Source organism: Rousettus aegyptiacus, unplaced genomic scaffold (genome assembly GCF_014176215.1).
Source record: "Rousettus aegyptiacus isolate mRouAeg1 unplaced genomic scaffold, mRouAeg1.p scaffold_m13_p_5, whole genome shotgun sequence".
NCBI lineage: Eukaryota > Metazoa > Chordata > Mammalia > Chiroptera > Pteropodidae > Rousettus > Rousettus aegyptiacus.
The window spans coordinates 37,712,792-37,723,644 of NW_023416308.1; positions in this window are offsets into that span (position 1 = coordinate 37,712,792).

A 10,853-nucleotide genomic window follows, 5' to 3' on the forward strand; every position below is an offset into this window, starting at 1 on the left:
TGTAAACTTACACTATTGGTTAAGATGGACTTTTCTTACTCCTCTTAATCACCCAGCTATAAAGTGATTTTAAAGCTCAAGAGGCCTCTGAGGGTATCCTGTGTTATTACTCTTAGCACCAGCACACTCTTCACTCAGATGAGGCTCCTACCAAAAACACAAAGAACCTATGAAGCAGAAAGGGAGTCATTTATTTTTCCCTTTAGGTCTATTACCTGATTTTTCTTATGGGAAAAAATAACTTAGCCAAGAGTTCCTGGTTGGCTGACCAGAGCCCCAAGCTCTGTTTTTGCTCAGAACTTCCAATATGTGATTAAAAAATTATAGCTAATGCTTCGTGGAAACAAATGTTTCAAAGCCACTTGCTTTCTGGCCTGCATTTCACACTTTCGACTGTCTCAGACTCCAAAAAACTTAATGACTCAAATTTTGTAGTGGGGTTTACAATCCTAGAATAGTGATTAGGGTGGTGGATGGGTAATATAGGAAGAGTTTTTCTAAATTAAATAATAATAATAATAATAATAATAATAATAATGGAATGAGCTCCACTTGCTTCATTTGACTATCATAGCCCGATCTGAGGAATATTATTCACAGGTAATTTTGCAGCAAAAAAGTCAGTTAATCAACACAACAAAAGTTCATATGTGTATTTACCTCTTCATTTTGTCCCCCATCCTCACCTCAAATCCTGTATTAGTTTAGTTACCCTTATTTCTCTTGCTTCTTGCATAGATAGAGTCAGAGAATTCCAGCCTTTATGATGGGTCAACATACTTAGAATCCCTTGCACATTGGACACAGATGCACACAAGAGCCCAAGGAGGACTGAGAGGCAGTCTTCAGAATTCTTTTAGATTCAAAGCTGGCTCAGTCTTTTGGGCTACTATAACAAAATCGCATAGACAGGGTGGCTTATAGGCAACAGAAATTTATTTCTCACAGTTCTGGATGCTGGAGGTCCAAAATCAAAGAAGATCTGATATCTGGTGAGCACCCACTTCCTGGTCATAGACAGCTGCCTTCTCTCTGTGTCCTCATATGGCATAAGGGGCAACAGAGCTCTCTGGGGTCTCTTTTACAGGGGTACTAATCTTATTCATGACTCACCCCCATGTCCTGATTACCTACCAAAGGCCATAGCTCCTAATACCACCACATCGGGAGTTAGGATTTCGAAGCATTTTTTTTTTTTTTTGGTGATGGGAGTAAATAGGGGAGCACAAACTGTTGCAACAACTTTTAATTTGCTTAGGTTCATTCTGACTGTTTTTCAGGCCTTGTGCTGAAAAATATATTGGGATAATAGATCACTTATTTCTCTTGTTGCTTTACATTTGTTATTATCAGCCCTATTATTATTATATAAGAAATACATATTCATTAAAGAAAAATTTAAAAACAAGAATAAATTAAATTAACCAAATTCAAAACATACAAACATACAAATCACCTTGGATCTTATAATACAGAGAAAATACTATTAACATTTTAGTGTATATTATTCCAGACTTTTTCTACCTGTGACACACACACACACACACACACACACACACACACACACATCTTCATTATATATTTTGTGATACCAGGTTCATACTATATTTACTGTTTTGAAACTTTTTCATTTAACAATGTGGAATCTGGACATTGTGGACATTTTTCTAAGGCTATCCAAACCCTTCTGCACTATATGTGCACACGTACACATGGAGCATTTGGATCATTTGCAAATAGTAGCTTCCTACCCAAAAGATGCTCACGAATTTCAAGAATTTCAGTGTCAGAGGTTAGTTTAATAAGAGCGGAAAGACGATCCCCCTGACCCCCCAGATCCTGTGGATGTTCCCAGTCTTAGCTTTGGTCAACTCTAGATATAAGATTGGGCTAGGAATGTGAGGATGGTGAACCCATCAGAGGCAGTGTGAAGAAGGCTGAGGTCATATACTATAAAAGTGATTCCAAAGCAGAGGTTCTTGCTCTCGCCTATCTTTAGATAAAGCCTAATGTTCAACATAAAAACATAACTCAGTGGAGCTGTTGCTGCTGCCTCTTTTCCTAATTAGCATGAGAAATGCCATGTTTTTGGCAGCCCCCACTGCCTCTCTCTCTCTCAGTCCATGAAGCCAAGTGAGAGAGCTTTAGCTGCTGGGAGCCTCCAGCAGCCCTGCCAACCAACCTTTTTCCAAATGTGTGGAGACTGCCACCATCCTCATGTTCTGGCAACAAACTTTGCAAAGAAGCTGTGCTCCAGAAATTAGCACCTCTGAACAACCACTTTAAGATAACTTCTCACCTGACAGGTAACCAGAACTGTGAGGGGACTTCATAGTTCTTAGTATACCAGTAAGCCCTCCAGAGCTCTAGCTACCAGGGATAACCTATGCACAGAAACTACAATGTACATGATCACACAGCACACTTACTCCACACAGAGTATATGATACAAACATGAGGAAATTCATTCATTCATTCATCAAGTATTTATTGTTGACCTACTATTTAGGGTTTGTCCCTAGAAAGGAAACAGATTCCAGGATTCTATAACATATTTGTTAAAGTTGGTCATTAGGGCAGTTGTAACCAGGGCCTCTGAGCCAGGTTTGAGTCAGCTCAGCCATTCTTCACAGCTCCATCCCTGCCTACCACAGGATTCTCATATAAAACAACTGCTACCTTGAGCCGGTAGAAGTCTGACCCCGCTAGAAACTCATTATAAGCTTTATTCACTTGAGGCGCTAGAAAGCCTTTGTGATTATACTGAATTTAGTCCTAGGAATCTAAATATGCATGAAGTCTCCCTATTCACTCCTCAGTGTGTGGCTAAACTCCTCCTGTTGGTTCCTACTAGAGTCCTGGTCCTAGTTCTACTCCACATCACCTAATACTAGCCTAATTGGTTCCCATCCTGATCCTTTCATGTAGTTTCCCACCAGCTACCTCCCCTCCTCAGGGACTCTGACTCTAGAATCCCTTGCAGCGATTTTAACCCACCTTTTGAGTCAACAGCTCTGACCAGAATTCCCTTTTCATGCACCTACCCTAGAATGTACAAAGACCACTCTAGTTAGCTTGTCCTGGGGGTAGTAACTAAGACAGCCATTGCTCTTGAGGAAGTAGCACCTAGTCAATTTTTCCCCAGGTCCCACTCTCATTTAGCCAGTATCTCCCTCTTTCCAACCCTTTAACCTAATCCCTGACAACCTCAATGCAAATTATATGGTCTTACTGAACACTCTAATTGCAACCTATTTAAGCACTCCAAAACTGGACTCGTCATTTGCATATTCCTTGTCCCACTGGCTGAGTCTTACTTATCTTCCTGAGTTTTCTTTATTTTAATTAAATATAACACCCCAAACTCACCCAAGTGAGAAACCTAGGATTTTACAAAAGCCCTCCTTTTCCCTTTTCTCTTTCTCATTTCTTACCTGTCACCAACTCCAGTTTATTCTAACTCTTTAAAAGTTGTTTTTTAAAAAGTTATTGTGTCTATCCTTTCTGCCTCAAGCCCAGTTCTTCATTAGTTGTTATTTAAATAAAATTGATTATGGCAGATGTATTTTTACCTGTCTTATCCACTCTCTGTTCCTTCATCTTTTGATAATGGTACCAGCTTATCTTAAAAGGAAGTGTCCTTTCAAAAGCAATTAGGGGGGTAGTTTTATAAACTATATACTTGAAACTAATAAAATACATTTTAGAATAATATTTTAAACAGAGAAAAGATAGATGAAACAATAAAAAAAAAAAGGAAGTGTTATTTCCCCAACCACAAGGGTGGCACATTACTATGATCTGGACAGTCAGAGTACCCAATGTGCCTCTCCACAAGAAGGATCTATGTTCCATGCAGAGCCAATCGTAGTGATTCCATGAAATTTGACATAAGAATTCTGGGAAAAAGAGGGTGTCTTTCACTTCTAAATCAAGAGCTATAAGAATATAGTCTTGAGATTTCCGAGAACCATCATTATTGCCATGTGGACATAACCAATCTGTAGTATGAGAAAATACAACACATAAAAGAGAAAACTAGAAGAGTCAAGCAATGGAGAAAGATTCGATGACCTTTGTGCTCCTGGATCCATCCTAAAGTTTTTACACCCTAATACTAACATATCCATATCCATATCCATATCCATATCCATATCCATATCCATATCCATATCCATATGCATATACATATACATACACATACACATGCACATACACATATACATATGCATAAACATATGCATATACCTTAAGCTAGTTTGAATTGGGTTTTTGTGAATTTTAACTGTAGAACTAACAAATGTACCTCTAAATGGTATCTCTGCTCCTAGACTCACCCCCCACTTCCTTTAATCTGTTCTCCTTGGTGCTACTAAAGTGAACCTTATAAAATATATTATAATTTATATAATACAAATATAAAAATATTATTTCCTTATTTAAGAAATATCAGTGACTCAGTATGTATTGATGTATTGAATTGATTCCAAACTCCTTATCATGACGTGTTAGTCTCCTACTATCTAATTGTTAACTTTTTCACTTCTAACCATTCTCATTTATAATCATTAAGTCTCTTGCCTCCTTTATGCCCCTAAACACTGTCATCACTTCGTACTCCATACTCCAGCTTTACAAACATACTTGTCATTTCTTTTCCATGATTTGTTGTTCGCACATGTTTTCCTCTTGTCATTGCTTTTTTGACTACCTGGTAGCCTGATACTCATTCTTCAAAACTCAGCTCAAGAGATGATAACTTCTTCAGATAGAACTGGCCATCTCTCTTTTGTGCCCTACTATATCTTGTCCATAGCTTTATTAGAGTACCTGTCCATCTGTACATACAATTTCTGATTTAACATAACAGTCTCAATTACTGGACAAAAGCATATTAGGGGTCAAAGCTGATGTCTTATCTGACTTTACGTTTCCAGCACTTAGCTTGGTGCCTGGTAGAAAGTCTGTATACTGTAAATATTTGACAAATTATTGAACAAATGAATGGCATGGCTCAAGGATGTTATATCAGCAATCACATTTAAACACATCTGGGACAAGTCAGCCCTATCATTTGCCTGTTTATCTTCTGTTTTTTCACCTCTATTTCCATCTTGTGATTGTGCTGTTCCGACCTGAAGAGCATTAGAGGGGATAAGTGATGAAGCAAAATTAGAATTTATCTCCCAGGTACTCAAAACATTTTATAAGAAGCCACTATATGAAGTGAAACTAAGATAGTTAGTGTCTACTGACTCTCGGCTCCATGAGTCCCAGGGCCCTTCCTGTCTCCTTTATGGTGATGTCTGAAGACACTTAAAAGAGACACCTACTAAGAATTTACTGGCAGATCACATGTCAAAGGAAGAGAAGTGACAGAATGTCAACACCTTGACTACCCTCAGTATCTCATCTTTCCCTGACCAAACATGTGATTCTATTTTCTAAAGCTTATTGACAAGTACTGACTCCTCCTGGCATAGCATTACCATTTCTCAAACACAACTAGAGCTGAATCTTCGACCTCTGATTTCAACCTTATTGGCACAGTCATAATTCAGTGGGTCAGGCTGCATTATTATTCATGAGAGTTGGCTCTCTTTTCCTTTCTGGGTCACAACACATAAGAATTTATCTAGGAAGGGCTGACATTCAGGTCACACTGACACTCTCTCAAAGAAGGAAAGTGAGACAGACCAAAAGAAACTCACCCTGATAGGAGAACATCAGAGTGCAGAAGCCCAGTCAGGGACTCTAACCAGGTTCAGTGAAGAGTTAATTTTGAGATGAACAATATATTTATATTATTCACTGGCCCTGAAGTTCCTGAGGGCAAAGTTGCGGTGAGAAAAGAAAAAAAGTATTCTATATTACAGATAAATCAAGTAAATAAAATACTTGGGACAGGGAGGCATTATAAGAAACTGACTTCACAAGGTCACTGAATTGAAGATTAATTTAAAAACTTAAACCACATGAGAAGATGGCCTTTTCTCTTCTCTGTCACCAGCTGATGGTCCTTGTGGCATAGGAGAAAAACAAGGGTGTAGAAGAGAAACAAAGCAATGAGGAGGGCCTTGTTTAAGTTGTCATCAAACTCACTCTGCCAACACTTTCTCAAGACCACCAGGGAACTTGAGAAGAAAGGAGAGGACCTAGAAGGTAGATGAAGGTAAGTGATGGAGACAGAGCTGACAGTCCAGGGAGGTTATGTTGGTGAGGGGGCAAAGCTAGACCTATAAGGAATTTGAAGGGGCTTAGAAAATGAGGTCTCCCAATAGAGAGCCCTGGAGAGACAGAGAGTAGGCTACCCAGATTAAAACAGTCATTTATGGGGGAGAGAGATAAGGAAAGCCTTTGCAACTTTCTGACGACGATGGTTTAATATGGGCTCTTCCACTCATTCACTTTCACATTAAGTAAGTCCATTACTTCTCTAAACTTGGGTTTTCTTATCAGTTAAATGGCAATAACATTGCCTTCTTCATAAAATCATTTGGGGTGGAGATTAAATGAGGTGATTCATGGAAAGCAGGTAAACAGGAAATTTTCAATGTTAGTATTTTCCTTATTTGCAATACTAAGTAGGTATTGGCATTGAGCCAGCTCAATACATTAGCAGAGGCTATAGTCAAAAAACTAGGAACAATCCTTTGTTCAATAGAACTTTTTGAGCACCTTCTAGGCACTCCTGCCAGGAACTTGAACATACAGCCTGGCAGAACAGTTGCTCACATCCAAACACAACTTCCCATGGAGATCTGATGCAGGGGATGTAGTTAGGCATCTGATCCAGAGAAAAACTCTGTATAACTGGCAGTAACTCGTCAGTTCTTAGGGAGCGAGCTCAGTTTGCAATGCACATGTAACATGGAAGTAGAACTGACTGTGCATCTTCAATATGCACTTTTGTGTCAGATTCTACTGAGTATCTGTTTGAGTTTTACATTCTACTGACTTCATGACCAAGATGGCTCTTTTCTACTAAGAGATACTAACAAGTTTTCTGGACACACAGACCTTTAGTGAACGTTCCTCTCAAAACATGTAAGAGAGCCACTTAGAGTATCTTCCTCTGAGGGAGTGCAAAGGGAACTATACAGCTCTGTAACCATGTGCCTGGAATGTCACACATAAAAGAGCCTGAGCCATGAAAGAGCATAATGTGAGTGGCTGCTAATATGATGGGCTGTTCCCAAGCAAGGCTTCCAGCTGCACAGTCTCCCTTAATTGAGTGTTTCATGAACCACATCATGGTTTCCATACCTGTCCAACCATGAGAATCATCTGGAGATATTTTTGAAAATGCATATTTCCATATTCTCCCCCGCCCCGAGATGCTGATTAAATGGGTCTGTGGCTGTGTATTATTAAAAAGTTTCTTGAATAATTCTAATGCATGGCTAGTTTGGTTAATGCTGGTAGACTATGCAGACAGCATGTGATCAGGAAGGAAGCAGAGGCCAACAAGCAAGGGCAAAACCAAGGCAAGTTACCTAGGGCTTCAATGACTCTATCTCTTCATCCTCAGAAAGAGTAAAACTAAACAACTGACTCTTGGCACAGTAATTACCCTAGACTCCCTGTAGAAACAATTCTAATATCTGATGCCAACTGTGAGATTTTAGAATTCTCTGAGTCATGACTATAGAGTATTATAACATTAAAGATGGCACTGCTCAAAGAGAAAACCAAATAATCTACAATCTTATTTTAAAGAAACTTCCCAGCTGGTAGAAAAGTCATAGAATAAAACTTTACCCTGAAAAAGAGAAGGAAAGGCATCCCTTTTTCTTTCTATCACATCCTCATATTTAAGGACACTGAGCATAACTGACCAGGACCCCAGGTACTGCATTCTGAAATCCAGTGGGTCAGAGAGGACATACCTTCTCAGAGGCTACTCCCAGCAAACAACTGAGTAGGGTGAGGATAATAAGGCAGACCCTGCCTGGGAGACAGTGACAGCTCTTGACTGTCTGGCTCAGAGACTCCTTGATAGCCTTGCAAATCATCCTTAGACTTATGGACAAGTAAGATGCCTTCCCACCTCTGGTCAGACTTGCATTGTGACCTGATGGCTCTCCAGTCCTTCTTAGCTCCCTCTCCATTTTTTCTCATAGTGGTGTTTCCATTAACGAAGTCCTTGAATGTTTAATCCTGTCTTGGACCCTGCTTCTTGGAGGACCTGGACTAACACAGGTGCTTTGGAGTAGCTGCAGTTCTGAGGCTTTAATTGTCCTCCAGAGGCTTTCAGGGGCTTTCAGATCTTTGGACTTCGAGATTTGATTTTGGGTTTCCAGAGGCATTCAGGTTAATGGTGCCAAGAAAGCCCAGAAAGAAGAAGCAGAGACTAGACTAGATATTTAGGAATAAATCTCCCTGGCCGACTCTAGAGACAGAGATGTGAGATCCTTTTTTTTTTTTTTTCTTTTTTAAGTAATTTATTTATTTTAATTAGTTTTAAGTGTATAGTACATTGGTCAGACATTTTATATAGTTTAGAAAACAATCCCCCTAATTGCTCCTTTTTTCCTCTGGTTTTCCACCTAGCCAATATATTAGTGCTAACTGCTTTCCCTATGCCATGCTCCCCATGCCCATGACCATGTATCAACTACTAGTTTGTACTTCTTTAACCTTTCATCCCATTCTCCTGCCCCCCACCAAACCTTCCTTCTCTCTGTTCATAACCAAATTGTCCACTATATTTGTGAGTCTGTTTTTCATTAGTTTGTTCTTTTTGTTCCTTAGATTCCATATGTAAGTGCAATTATAATAGAGTATTTATCTTTCTCTGTCTGACTTATTACACTCAATGTAATAACTTCTATGTCCATCCATGTCATTGCAAATAGCAGGATTTCATTTTTTTAATGGCTGAGTAATATTCCACTGTATATATGAACCATAATTTCTTTATCCAATTGGTCTGTTGATGGACATTTATGTTGCTTCCATATCTTGACTATTAAGTTGCCATGAGTATTGGGGTGGACAGATCTTTAAAAAATTATTGTTTTGGGTTTTTTTTGGATAAATACCCAGAAGTGCAATTGCTGGGTCAAAAGGTATAATATCCATTTTTAATTTTTTGAGAAACCTCCATACTGTTTTCCATAGGGGCTATACTAATTTGCAATTTCACCAACAATATACGATGGTTCCCGTTTCTCTGCATCCTCACCAACATTTGTTTTTTGATTTTTGATGATAATCATTCTGACAGGTGTAGGTGATATCTCATTGTGGTTTTAATTTGCATTTCTCTGATGACTAGCAACCTTGAGTATCTTTCCTTATGTCTATTATCCATCCGTATTTCCTCTTTGGAGAAGTATCTGTTCAGGTCTTCTGCTCATTTTTTAATTGGATTGTTTTTGTTGTTGTTGTTGTTTTTGTTGAGTTGTATGGGTTCTTTATATATTTTGAATATTAACCTCTTATCATATGTTTCATTAGCAAATATCTTCTCCCTATCAGTTGATTGTCTTTTTGTTTTATTGATGGTTTCCTTTGCTATACAAAAATTTTTAGTTTGATGTAGTCACATTTGTTTATTTTTCCTTTGTTTCCCTTGCCCAGGGAGATATATCTAAAAAGAAATCACTAATAAGTAATATCAGAGAGTTTACTGTGTATGTTTTCTTCTGGAAGTTTTATGGTTCGAGGTCTTACATTTAAATCTTTAATCCATTATGAGTCTATTCTTGTATATGGTGTAAGAAGGTGGTCCAGCTTTTCTCTTTTTTTGCATGTATCTGTCTAATTTTTCCAATACCACTTATTGAAGAAACTGTATTTACCCCATTGTATATTTTTACCTCCTTTGTCATATATTAAGTGAGCGTATAGGCATTGATTTATTTCTGGACTCTATTCTGTTCCCTTGATTAATATATCTGTTTTTATGCCAGTACCATGTTGTTTCGATTACTATAGCCTTGCAGTCATTTGATATCAGGTAGTGTGATACCTCCAACTTTGTTCTTTTTTTCTCAAAATTGCTGTAGCTATCTGGGATCTTTTATAATTCCACATAAATTTTAGGCTTATTTGCTCTAGCTCTCTGAAAAATGTCATTGGTATTTTGATACAGATTGTATTGAATCTATAGATTACTTTGGGTAGTATGGCCATTTTAATGATGTTCATTCTTCCTACCCATGAACACGGTATATGCTACCATTTATTTGTATTTTCTTCAATTTTTTTTTCAAAGACATAATTTTCTTAGAACAGGTCTTTTACTTCTTTGGTTAATTTGATTTCCAGGTGTTTTATTGTTTTTGATGCAGTTGTAAATGAGATTTTTAAAAATTTCTCTTTCTGAATGTTCTTCATTGGTGCATAAAATGCCATCAACTTCTGAATATTTATTTTGTAACTTGTTACTTTACTGAATTCATTGATCAGTTCTAACAGTTTTTTGGTGGAATCTTTAGAGTTCTATCTATATAGTATCATGTCATTGGCAAATAACAAGAGTTTTACTTCTTCCTTTTCAATTCGGTTACTTTTTATTTCTCTTTCTTGTCATATTGCTGTGGCTAAGACTTCCAATACATTGTTGAGGAGGAGTGGTAAAAGTGGGCATCCTTGTCTTGTTCTTGAGCTTAAGGAAAATGCTTTTAGCTTTTCCCCATTGAGTATGATGTTAGCTGTAGGTTTTTCATATATGACCTTTATTATGTTGAGGTATGTTCCCTCTATTCCCCCTTTGCTGAGAGTTTTTATCATTAATAGATGCTGGATTTTTTCAAATGCTTTTTTTTGCATCTATTGATATTATCATATGGCTTTTATCTTTCGATTTCTTAATGTGGTGTATCACATTAATTGATTTGCAGATA